This window comes from Pinus tabuliformis, chromosome Q (genome assembly GCF_031772625.1).
Source record: "Pinus tabuliformis cultivar Carrire ecotype Pingquan chromosome Q, CPIR1, whole genome shotgun sequence".
In the NCBI taxonomy this organism is placed as follows: Eukaryota; Viridiplantae; Streptophyta; class Pinopsida; order Pinales; family Pinaceae; genus Pinus; species Pinus tabuliformis.
The window spans coordinates 479,969,082-479,982,755 of NC_142296.1; positions in this window are offsets into that span (position 1 = coordinate 479,969,082).

The following is a 13,674-nucleotide window of genomic DNA, read 5'->3' on the forward strand; positions in this document are numbered from 1 at the left end:
TAACCGAATGTGATATATTTATACATAATGATTTGATCAAAGAGTTAGTTTATCTTGTTGTGACAAGAAGTAAACAAAATTGCAAGTGTACCTTGTTGATGAGCTACAAATGAGGTATGATTTGGATTTATTTCAATTCATTTTAAGTCTAATGGAAATTATGTGCTTGGTACAGGAAAGCATGGAAAAATGCTTGGTTTGGGTGGTTGGAATTGGCTGTCAAGGAATTAGCAACAACAAAATGAATTGGAACAAGTAACAGTATGTTGGTAAAGCATTCAGGAGCAAGGCCATTGTGGGACACTGGTACCCAATAGTGTCCATTGATTTCCATGAGCATGCTATGACCGATATGACGATTTTGAGGAAGGGATATGCCTTGGTTTTGGACATTCCGATGTGAGGAAACCTTGCCAAGGGATGGATCGCCTGGGACAGGGGATGTTAGGGAACTTGGAAGGTGAGTGACTGCACAGAAGGGGTGACCAAATTTCCTGAGGGACAATGTAGCAGAGAAGGGAAGGTCGAGAATGAATTTGTTTTGGTCATTAACATTGCCAGATGGAATCAGATGCACCTTGGAGTGTGCCCTGGAACAATGCGGCTATAACTGTTCACTGAGAGGACAAGTGGTGCAGTATTGTAGCACTGGACATTAGATGCAGATTTGATTTTGACAGTGGATTATGGACTTCGTGGGAAGGAGGTGAATCCTGGTATTACTTTGAGGGTGGAGGTGTGAGCCTCTGGATTCCCTTGTTACAGATGCATGCATTGTATCGTTTTATTTGTTGGTTAAGAAAATGTGTTTATTATTGTAAATACTATATCGAGCTGGATTTATAAAGCTGCATGAACAGTATGATTATTTGCTAGTTGAAGAAAATGTGTATAAGTATATGTGGTGGTTATTATGAATATTGTAATGAGCTGTGTTATAAAGCTCCAGTAAATGGTATGTTTGTCATGTTTCAACAAGATGTGATTGTAAAGGCTGCAACGAGCTGTGTTATAAAGCTCCATGGGTAGTATGTTTTTCTTTCAGTGGTTTGCTGGTTTATAGGTGTCATTGAACACCAAGGATGGTGTTCGCCCAAGGGGGAGGGTTCTGTAACACCCCTGGTCAAAATTCATGTAAAAACAAAATATAAGACCAAGGTCATGGGGCATAGATTGCAAGCTGAATGTTGGGAAAGACGTCCTAGTGTGTGTGTTCATTTGGTTTATTATGGCTAAGGAAATTGGCAAAGATAATGACAAAGGATTTGAAAAGGTAAAGTGGCATTAATTGGTATTTTATTTATGAAAATAATGGAAATTAGGAGAAAATGAAGGTGAAAGGTCACAGGTTGCATGTGAGGAGGAAAATGAAGGAAAATAATCGAAAATGAAGAAAATAGAGGCCTCATTAATAAAAAGGCTTCTAAGGATCAGTTCGTAACATTTTTGTTAGTTCATTTTCGAAGCTCTCTCTTTCTACTCTCTCTCTCTTACTCTTGGACACTTAGAGCATTGGATCAAGGAAAGCAAAGGAATTACAAAGAAGGCATAGGGAAGCAAAGATCAAGCAAGGAATATCAGGATCAAGCAACTACAACAGGATTACTTGCATGTATCGATTTGCATGTGTGATTTCCTTGCTATATGTGGCATGCATGGTACATGCATGTGTGTTCTTGGTTCTCTTGCTGTCATTGGCATGGGTTTGGCCTGGTGTGACAATGTTCTTCAGTCTTGCCTTGCCGTTTCTGGATATCCATGGTGTGGTGGGTTCTCTTGTATTTGGTTGAGTTGGATTATTGGATGGATTCGAAGCTGGGTTGGGTGTTCTCAGGATTATTTACAAGGTATAGGAATCCCGAGATGGGATACATGGTAAATCTTGACTGTGAACACTTCGATTGAGACTAGGAATCCCGAGATGGGATACATGGTAAACATCATAGGTGAATACTCTTGATTTTGCCTAGGAATCCCTTTACCGGTAATGGCGGGATACATGGTAAATCCTAGAGGGTGGTGACCTCGTAGGTCTGGGAATCTCTTGACCAATAATGGTGAGATACACAGTAAAGCCAAGAGGTTAAGACAAACAAATTCGTCACGATTTAGGTGGAGAGATCCAAAGGAGTATGCTTGTTTAGGGCCTAGTGATTCGGTGGGGATTGCAGTAAAACTTGGTTGTATTGATGAGGGTTCAGGCCTAGGATATGTAGTAAATCCCGAGGAAGCCCTGGTTGGTTTTGTTGCAAGTCCCATATTCATGCTTGGAATGTGGCATGGGGGTGATTGTTTGAAATAAATATTGGTTCACCTAATCTATGGTTGGGTGGTTCGTGGAAGTTCTAGACCTAGTTGGCGTATGCATTCATTAATAAGAGCTCCTTCTCCTTGGTATTTCATGTGCAAATGTACTGGTTCATATGTGATTTTTATGGTTGTTGTATCCTTCTTATTTCTGTTGGTTATATACTGGCTATGAGTATGTTTTATGACATACTCGATGTATGGCTCTCATCACGTTTTGATTATAAAATGAATGTATAATGAATATATGACCTAATAGATGATAATGCAGCTATTGTGATAAGGAAACAATGCTTCTTTACGAATCTCAGATAAGTATGAGACCCCTATGCTCAGATATGTTGTTATGACCTGTAGATTACATATTTGTGACATGTTTGACTAAATTATTGTCATGGTTAGTAGGGGTTAGATCAATTACTTGTACCAATAATTGCATTAGTAGCCTTATTCCATTGTTATTTATCATTTCTGAAAGTTTCATGAAGTTTTGGGCAGTGGCCTGAGTCCTGGCCCTGAAAAAGTGGCACAGAATTCGGAGTCGCTGGCTCAAAACTGGATGAAAAAGTCCGTAGTCATTGGCATGCCTTGCTATGGGAGTGATTGGAAGTCCTCAATCGCATGCATGGCTTGTCATGGGAGCTGATGAGGGTCCAAATCAATGAAATGTCAATTTGTCTTAGGGGTTGGTCACCTAGAAGGGTTGGTTGGCTCCTGAAGGTTCTATAGCATGTGTGGAAGTTCAAAATGGTTTTTTCTTATCAGTTCCACTTCCGTAACTGTACATGGGGAGTTGAATCACATCATAGTAGCCCCTCGTCACATTTTTACCCCGATAGACTGATTAACTTGGGTAAATGTGGGAGCAGGGTGTTACATTATGTTTGTTTGGACAAATGGTATTGATAAGCCATGGTATTTTAACAAAGTCTTCTTAGAGATTAAAATCTCCATGATAAAGTGGGGGTGGATCTCCATGGTTAAGAATCTTGCTACATTTTTTTAAATGCACATATTTTTAACTTACATATTATTTATTTTATTTTATTTTTTGTATTTAGAGGAATTGGCAACTAGGTTAGTCTCGTACTCACGTTATTTATTATTTTATTATTTTATTTTTTGTATTTATAGGAATTGACAGCTAGGCTAGTCTAGTCACGTACTCACATGACATGAGGTCTTCCAACTGCTACCACTATAACCTTTAGGTGAACCATGCCGCCCCAACATGCAACCCACAAGTAAACTCAGAGGATTTGAACTTGGAATCTCTTAGAACATAATACTTCATCTTCCCTAATTGAGTTTCCCTCGAAGGGCTCACTAAGTATTTTTATCATTAATAACAACAATAATAAAGTTATAAGTTAGTTGATTCTATGATTTTTTTTAATTTTACCAATGTAAGATGTATCAAGAAACAAGTATTTCTATGCTTATTATGAATTTATACCTATCAACATTTATCAACCATTATTTAATATGGTCGAGCTATTATAATCATAAATTTAATAAAATCATGGTGTTAATAGAAAGAAAACATGATTTTCATTGTTGTGTAGTTATAAAAGAAAATTTCAAATATTACATACTCATAAATTTATTATTATTTTCATTGTTGTGTAGTTATTTTATTTTTTGTATTTAGAGGAATTGGCAACTAGGTTAGTCTCGCACTCACGTTATTTATTATTTTATTTTTTGTATTTAGAGGAAGTGACAACTAGGCTAGTCTAGTCTCGTACTCACATGACATGAGGTCTTCCAACTGCTACCACTATAACCTTTAGGTGAACCATGCCGCCCCAACATGCGATCCACAAGTAAACTCATAGGATTTGAACTTGGAATCTCTTAGAACATAATACTTCATCTTCGCCAATTGAGTTTCCCTCGAAGGGCTCACTAAGTATTTTTATCATTAATAACAACAATAATAAAGTTATAAGTTAGTTGATTCTATAATTTTTTTTTTCAATTTTATCAATGTAAGATGTATCAAGAAACAAGTGTTTCTATGCTTATTATGAATTTATACCTATCAACATTTATCAACCATTATTTAATATGGTCGAGCTATTATAGTCATAAATTTAATAAAATCATGGTGTTAATAGAAAGAAAACATGATTTTCATTGTTGTGTAGTTATAAAAGAAAATTTCAAATATTACATACTCATAAATTTAACAAAGGTTTTCTATTAATTAGAAGAAGATAAATGCCATCAAACAAATTTTGAAGATATGTTCATTTTACTCGTGGCATATTGATTTTTGAAGAGATTGTGATATAAGAAAATTCATTTAATGTGGCATTTTGATTAATATCTAAGTGTATTAATAGAATTTGATCTTTGTCTTTTTGGGAAAATTATTACATCTTGAGTCAATCATATAGTTGGATTGGTAATAGGAACGCGCTTTAAAGGAAGATAATAGGAATGCAATTCAAAGGATATTTGAACACATGTTTAATAATGTTATTCTTACTATCTTAATTTGCCCCAACTTCAAATCTATTACTTTTTTTCTTAGAAGAAATATATTTATATTCTATATGAGGAATATACATGTTTTTCTCAAAGAACTCTTATACAACAAGGCTCAAAGCCATTATAGAGATATACTGATGATGAGCTCAACATGTTACATCCATGAATTGAATTCCAGTGGGGAGGATAACAACATTTTTCCCAATCACCTGAACTACAACCCATTGGAAAATCTACTACTATTTTTGCCTAAATGTATAAAAATATTACTTAGTGCTCTCTTAAACCACATCTATATCTACACAAAATTAAAAAAAAAAGAAAAAAGAAAAAATAAAGTAATAATTACACATACATTAATGCAAAATATGAATTAAGATTTATGATATGCTAATACAAATTATGAAGCTCTTGAATTTTGATGGATGAAATCTATTTTTAAACTTCACAGAACACACAAGTAGGTGGTCCAATTAGAAAAAATGTTATGTTCTTTGAAAAACCATTTATAAACTACAAATTTTATAATCACATAGGTTACAAGTTATTAAAAATGATTATTTTGTTTTTATTTTTATGATCAATATTATAAGTATTTAATTTTTTTTGTTTAATATTGTATTTACAATATTTATTGATACTAAATGGTTATTATTTCGGCATTATATCAAAAATCTGGAGTTTAGGCCATAACCCTTACAAATGTTTCGCTTTCCAAAATTATACTACCTCCAGAAGCAAAAAGAGTAAATTGGTTTTACATATAACAAAGATTCCCAACTTTTATATGCAGAAGCCTAATATAGGCTCTACAAAAATCCTCTAGTAGCATATATACCTACAGTACATTAGAAAGCTTCAAATTTAACTAAGTAATTGATAGTAAATAGCCTTTCGCTCTAGTTGATCTGCATGGATGAGTTGCCACCCATAACCTGTTTCTACATGCCTTCAATGTAACAGCCTTGGTTGTTTTCCATGTAAAAAAAATCTAAGGCCAAGGTCATGGGACACACATTCCAAGTTGAATGGTGGGAAAAACATCCTAGTGGGTGTTCATTTTGGTTAATTAATGGCTATGGAAATTGGCAAAGGCAAAGAGACATTAATTGACATTTTAATTATGAAATAATGGAAAATAGGAGAAAAGGAAGGTGAAAGGTCACAAAATTGCAAGTGAGGAAAATTGAGGGAAAAATGAAGGAAAATAAAGAAAATAGAGGCCTCAATGATAAAAAGGATTTTGAGGATCAATCATGGCCTTTTGATAGTTTTTGAGTGGAGCTCTTTCTCCATTCTCTCTCTCTCTCATACTAGCATTTCTTGGAGCACTCTAGCATTGGATAAAGGAAAGTAAAGGAAGGAAAACAAATCAAAGGAAAGCAAAGGTCAAACAAGGAAGAGTTAGATCAAGCGGCTATAACGAGATTACTTGAAAGGTATCGAGTTGCATGTTTTATTTCCTTTCTAGTTTTGGCATGCCTGGTATATGCATGTGTGTATTTGGTTCTCTTGCTGTCATTGGCATTAGTTCTTCTGGGTGTGATAGTGGTTTTAGCCTTGCCTTTCCATTTATGGATAGCCATGGTGTGATGGGGTTCTTTTACTTGGTTGAGCTGGATTGTCAGATGGTTTCGAAAGTGAGTGGGGTGGTCTCAGGAAAATTCCCAAAGGCCTAGGAATCCCTTGATTGGTAAATGGTGGGATGCACAGTAAAGTATGAAGGTGGAGATGGGAAAATTCCTCACGGTTTAGTTGGAGAGGTCCAGAGGCATCCATGCTTGTTTAGGGCCTAGTGATCCCTTGAACAATATATAATGAGATTACAACAAATCCTGACAGTGTATGTTTATTGTTTGTGCCTAGGAATCCCTTGACCAATATATGACAGGAAACACGGTAAAGCCTGGTTGTATAGGTGCTTGCTTCAGGCCTAGAAATCCTAGACCAGTTTTGGTAGGATATACGGTAAAACCTGAGAAGCATGGTCGTTTTGTTGTGAGTCCCACATTCATGCTTGGAATATGGCACAAGGGGGTGAATGGATAAAATAAAGATTTGGTTCATCCCAATCTATGGTCGGGTGGTACATGGAAGTCCTTGACTTGGTTGGCTTTTCCATATGTTAATAAGAGCTCTTTTCCCTTGTATTTCATGAGTCAATGTATTTGTTATTATATGGCTTTGATGGATGTTCTATCATTGTTATTATTCTAGTTATAAGCATGGTTTTATGACAAATATTAGCCATGGCTCTCATCATCTTTTGATTAGTAAATGAAATGTTAATGAATAAATGACCTAATAAATGATATTGTAGCTATGGTGAGAAGGCATCAGACCTTCTTGACAATTCTCAGATAAGTATGAGACCCCTATGTTCAGATGTGTATTTATGACCTGTACATTATAGGTTCATGATGTGTTTGATAGAATGTCTTTCATGGTTAGGCCTGGTTAGGTCAAGTTCTTGTCTAAGTATTGTATGGGCAGTGGTCTAGAGACTAGCCCTAAAAAAGTGCCTCAAATCTCGCAGTCATAGGCATAGAAATGGGTGAAAAAGACTGCAGTCGCTCCCTTGCAGGCTTGTGCATGCGACTGGAGGGTTACAGTGGAATTCCAACAGTGTTGTGCTAGTGTCTGGGAGTACAGGACATAAAAAAAGAGGTTTAACTCAGGGTTTGGGCACTTGGAAGGGTGGTTTAGCCCTTGGGGGTCCTGTAGCACCTATGGGAGGTCAGTAAGTTTTTTTTGTTTTGTTTTTGTCAATTCCACTTCCTCAAGGTGATCTAGGAGGTTGAATCATATCATAGTAACTATTCGTCACATATTTACCCCGGTAGGCTAGTTAACTTAGGTAAATGTGGGAGGAGGGTGTTACATTCAAGCTCCCCTAGTCTTTTTCTACTTCTGGTCCTCGCATATCCTCGATGCTTCCATGCTGGATTTAGAACCACTGCTGGAGAGCTTTGGTATTTTTGCAATCCTCTGGTTTATCAGTGCTAGTTTAGAGCACATCTCAAACTGAATATTTTCCATCTTTCCCTGAAGTAATTCAAACTGGGCATTTATCAACAACTTGAATACTAACCGCTTTCTATCCTTCGTTGTGCTCCTATGGCTCAATATTTCTAAGAGACTATATATAGATTCCATTAAGCGTTCCAGAAGGCAGTTTAAGGTTGGTGTTTCACCTTTTCAAGATGACTCCCTTTGTGTATCCGTTACCAAGATCTGCAACAATGCACAAGTGATGACAAGAGATAGTAGGCACCTTTGTTCACTACTATAATTGTGATGCTTAGGATATGGTTGATCAAAAGCCATGTTGCTCCATTTAAACCTAATTATCCCTTTGTGCCACCACCTTGGTGCATTGAATTCCAAAGCCCTTGAATTCATGGTGTAATTGTAGAGCATCCCTTGGAATGACATTCAACTAATACGGAGGAGGGGAAAATTTAAGTTATGAGTACGAAGGAGTAAATTTAGTTGTAATGCCGAGGCTTTCCATTCCTGAAATTTCTACATTCTGCCTTGAGAATTTAAATTAAAGTGCCACTTGTGCTTGGATGAAGTCATAAGTGAACGCCAAATGGATGATGGGTAGGGACGGTGGTATTCATTCAATTTATGCCTGAGATTTGGTGTAAATGTTCGATGGCGATTCTCCTTAATTCTCATCGTGTTGATTGAGGTCAAATTACCTAATGTGTTAGCCCATCTTGTTTCCTTACTTCTACATTGATTGATATTTTCAATACATAATACATCAATATTGCTTCTCATGATCATGGTATATGAGATATTGCTACCATCCTTTTATCAATTTCTAATGTCCCTTGTTCCATAGTAGTGCCTTGGTTGGCCAATGAGTCAGCCTTTGAGTGCAATTGTATTAGCACATGAAATAATTCAATTTTCTCAAATTTCAGATAAATTAAAACAATCCTTTGAAGAATATGAGGTATATCTAAATTTGATGTTCCTTGTGCTTTTCTCACCTGTTGGATGACTATCATTGAGTCTTCGAATATTAAGACTTTTGTGATCTTATTTTCAATTTCCATTTTCAGAACTTGCCAGATAACAAGATATTCAACTTGATTGTTGGTGGTGACCTCCAAGCCCCAAGAAAATTGAGTCTCTATTTCTTCACTAGGGCGAAATATAACCCCTCCCCTTCTTGCCAACCCTTTTATTTTTTAAATGTTATAATTTTAAATATTTTTATTTTTTCAATATTATAATTTATTTATGAATAATAAATTTCATGTCATGAAAATAAGTGTTGTTAATGCTAATTTCAAGTTCCATAATGGTTAATAATAATAATATATTCACATTAATCATTAATCAAGCATATCTATTAAAAATCCCATACTTATAACTCTTTAATTCCCATTCTTAGTTATACATTTTCAACACTGTTTTTATTTTTATTTTTATTATTATTATTTTTTTAAGCAAGTAATTCTAGTTTAAAAATATGATAAGTACATGTTGATGCAAGAAGTTTTGATGCTTCTCTAAAAACCATTTTTGAATATCGTCAAGCTATGTGAGATAATTGAGATTATAACCCTGTAATTATACAATTATATTTCCATAAATATTTTTTTGAAATTTGAAGTCTATTTTTGCTTTATAATTTTTTTATAACTTACTAATCATATTAGCTAATAAAAAAATAAAGAATGAAATAGCATTTTATGAACTCATAAATAAGAAAATATTAAATAAAATATGGCTGAAAGGATTTCAAAGAACAACATCACTACAAGATAATCCAATGTTTAAATAGATTAAAAATATAAGAAAGTAATCAACAAAGAATTGTATTAACGACCAATTTGGGTTACAACATAAATATGTCTCCACAATCCCTATGAAGATCAAGATACGATAAGATACTTAGAAGCAAAAGATGTAAACAAAATCATCTAATGGCAATTAAGCATAGAAAGAAAGAGACAAAATTACAAATCTTTATTGGATCACTTCCAAGAAAAGAGGAAACATCATCGAACTCTACAAAAGTCACCCTAATTAGAACTAAACTAATCAAAAGTTATGAAAAGTATGAACATATTCCAAAATAAATAGTTGGCCTCAAAGTCCATCACAAAAAAATGCCTCTCAATCTTTCTTTTCCACCTTTCATGATATCCTTACTATTATGAAGATGGATTATTTCTACAGAAGCGTAAAAAGGGAATGCATGGGAATGATAAACTCACTTTCAAAACTTGAGCATACCTCCACACATGATTTTCCTTCTCCTCCATTCATGACTTCTCTCTTTTCTATCTTTGGAGAAAACAATTGGGTAGTTCAACTGCCCTTTAATCATTAATTTATTTAATGTTTAGAGAGAGAGAGAAAGAGTAAATATGTCAAGGAAAAAGGTCATTAATGTACTAAATGACAATTAACTAAAAGTAGGCGGGGTCCCATTAGACTCTCTTAGAACTTTACCAATTTATGCATTTCAACCTTGTAACTACTATATATATATATATATGAGTTATCAAAATAAATATCATATGTGTTAATGTAGTGAAAAAAACATGTCTAAACTATTCATAGAGTAAACAAGATAGAAATTAAAATAACTCAGGATGCATGTCCTTAAAATAGATCTCATTCTTGCCTTCATCCTTTGGTTCAACTAGAATTCCTCTAAATTATGCAAATTTTGAATCAAAGGAATCATAATTTTGGTCTTCTAGGGGCTTATTCCCTTTGTTTTTTTAGTAGATAAGGAGGCGTTGTTTGTCATTTTTAGGAGGAGGGTAGGCAAATGAAGCAACAAAAGGGATAATATGATCGAGAGTTGGTGAAACAAGGGTATTTATGGGAATAGTGGGCCAATGAAAAATACAAAAGGGAGGCTATATAGGGTTTTTATCCCACCCATATTCCTACATAGGTTGTAGAGGAGGCTAAAAAAAACCAGGATACTAGAATGTGGTTGCAATTGTTTATCGGGTTGACCAAAGGGAGGAGGCAATATATGATGTCCTCTAAGGTCAATGTGGCTATTTTGTATAATTTGGTTGAAATCTTCAGAGCTAGCATTGAAGTGAATTAAGAACCTTATTCTCTTGTTTCTTCCCTCTTACCAAACTATGTTTGGCCTTCATCCTATACCCTTTCTATTTCCCCTGCTAACTCTATTGGAAAATATCATTTATACATCCATATAGGGAATCAATAGGAAGAAGTATAATACTAAATGTAAAACACATTACTAATTTTTGTTAAATTAGTTAAACATGGCCCAGATCAAAAAACAATGATCAAACATTAAAGCGGAATAATCAATGGAAATTTCATGAAAAAAGTATAGTAACACACATTATTTTGTTCAAATGTTTAACCTCCTTGTATCTCCACACATTTGTTATCACTCCATAATTTCCCAAGGTTGTGGAGAGAAACCCATAGGTAACCACAAAACCACTTGCAAAGCTAGGATCTAGCCCTTCCAATGTCAGAGAGGGATATCTCTTTCTGATTTTTTTTTTTTTTGAAGGTATTAGGCTAGTTATTGAGTTTTGAGGTTGGTTTTTCAAATATTTGGTTGAAAACTAAAGGGAAAGGTCACTGGGCATGGAGTCATGAGTCTTTGGGTGATCAAACACAAAAAGGATAGAGCAACTGTAATAGGGCAGGGTAGGCAATCTTTTGGATCTTTAAAAGTATTTGGTGGAGCGAATAGGGTGAAACATGATTAAGATTCAATTAAATATAGAGCATGCTAAGATGAATTATATGCTTAACAATAGATTGAAAACATTAATATTGTTCACAATCCAGAGAAAAGTGTACTTAAACAAATTCGGCCTTTTATCTCCTTGAAACAACATAGACAGAAAAACATATCGAAGTAACACTGAGAAAATAACAATTTCACATGAGAAGTAACATCACCAATTTCTTGACATGGGAATCCTGGAACAAACTCTATATATTATTGACATTGATCACTTCAGTACATGCACAACTTACATCAAAATGTCTGCTTTCTTCATACAAGTTCCAAACTTTTCTAACTCCTATTTCTAAATATTTATACAAATCTATCACATTTCAGATTGTACTTCAAAATAAAATATATTTAAAAAATAATATTTGTTAGAGACACAAATATTTCAGAAAAATAGAAGAAGAAAAATAGGCAAAATCTGCTAAAATTCGCTGCTCTGTTGAGGCTTTGAAGGAATGTGTTGATGAATGTGGTTATTTTCTTGTAAATGTTGTTCCTCTGCTGCCAAAATTTGTGGGCTTCAGTTATCCTTTACTCGATCAATTCTAGCAACCGGTCCCACCTTTCTTCACTCGAGATAAATTTTTTTACCATATTTTTGAACATTTCATCCACTTCGATGTAAGTGTCAAAAGTTGACTTATTGAAAAAAAGGTGATGGATTTCGTGTTGAATATTCAATCAACTGTATGCCCTATATGAATGCTTCTCCTATTATAACTCCTTTGGCCTTTACAAACTTTGAAGTATCAGTAGCTATGTTACACAACTGTTCCTAGTAGTTTTCTAATGGAATCAATTTTCCATTAGAATTCCTTAGAGTAGGTAAACCCTTTTCCTACAACAATGTGAATTTTCTGTTGAACCTCCTAACCTACAACTCAAGGTATTTGCTTTTGTTCTATAGATATATCATCAAATTATTTTTGTTAAGACCCTCTTAACTTCCATTACTGTTGGTGTCATATCTAGAATGTTCAGGTCTTCTAGTTCATCCTTGGTTTTGGAGTTTAATAGTTTGATAAACTTTTGTGCCTCTTCTGGTCGGTGCTCCAAATCTGCTTTAGTGTTCTGTATTGTTGTCTTGACTCTTTGCATGAGTTCATCCTGTTCAAAAGTGATTTGAATTGAAGGACACATATATGTTATACCATAATTTATATTATTCCAAATGATGTTCTCGACCTCTTCCAACATCTGAATGACAAAAGGCCGATCTTCATATTTTTGAATTTGTTGAATGAGCTTGTAGTTTTTCTGAATTTATGTCAAATATTCTTTATTAGTCTTAATTTTATTCTCCTCCATACAAGTCAATGTTGCTAATAAATTCTCTTTCTCGGCCCGAACTGATGACAATTCTTCCAAAGATTTGGTAATCTCTTTTGTAGAATCTGAAGATGTTGCCTTTGCTAAAGTTGCTGCTGTTGTACCTGTGCCTAATGTAGATGTCGCTATTGTTGCTTCCCACTATTATTTTTCTTTTAACAATGCTTCCATGCCCTATTCCATCTTTTGTATCTGTGCATTCTGCTCAACAACCATGGTAAATAATTTTTCCTTCTCCATTTCTATATTAGCAACTTCTTTAGCTTGAGGATGTTTTGTGGAGGGTAGCTTCAGTTGCTTCCTCAATGCTTGAATATATGCCTCTTTGTTCCTTATGATCTCTTCTGCTGGCTTGATATCAGCAGGGTCATGTCCAATTTTTATTACCAAATCTTCTAGAGATTTGATTATGTTATCTTTAGCAAATGAGGACATCTTCTCAATCTTCAATTGGGAATGCATGTTGTTCAAAGATGACTGTAGTTTGGAAGAAACTATGGCCGAACTAGTAAGTGTTGAAAATATCATCTCCCCCATTTGCTTGTGTAAATCGATTTGATTGGTTTCATGTATCTTCTTGGTATTAATTGAGACAATGGAGGCTTTGTAGTCTTCAGCGCTCCTGGGAGCTGGCACTAAAGGTTCCATCAAGGCCATTTGGAACTATCCTTTCTTTGAGTTGAATGAAGAGAGAAATATGTGTTGTGTTTTAGCTGTCTTCTTCCAAAATTATGAGTAGGTTGAAGCTTTCAAAGCTTCATTCTTCAACT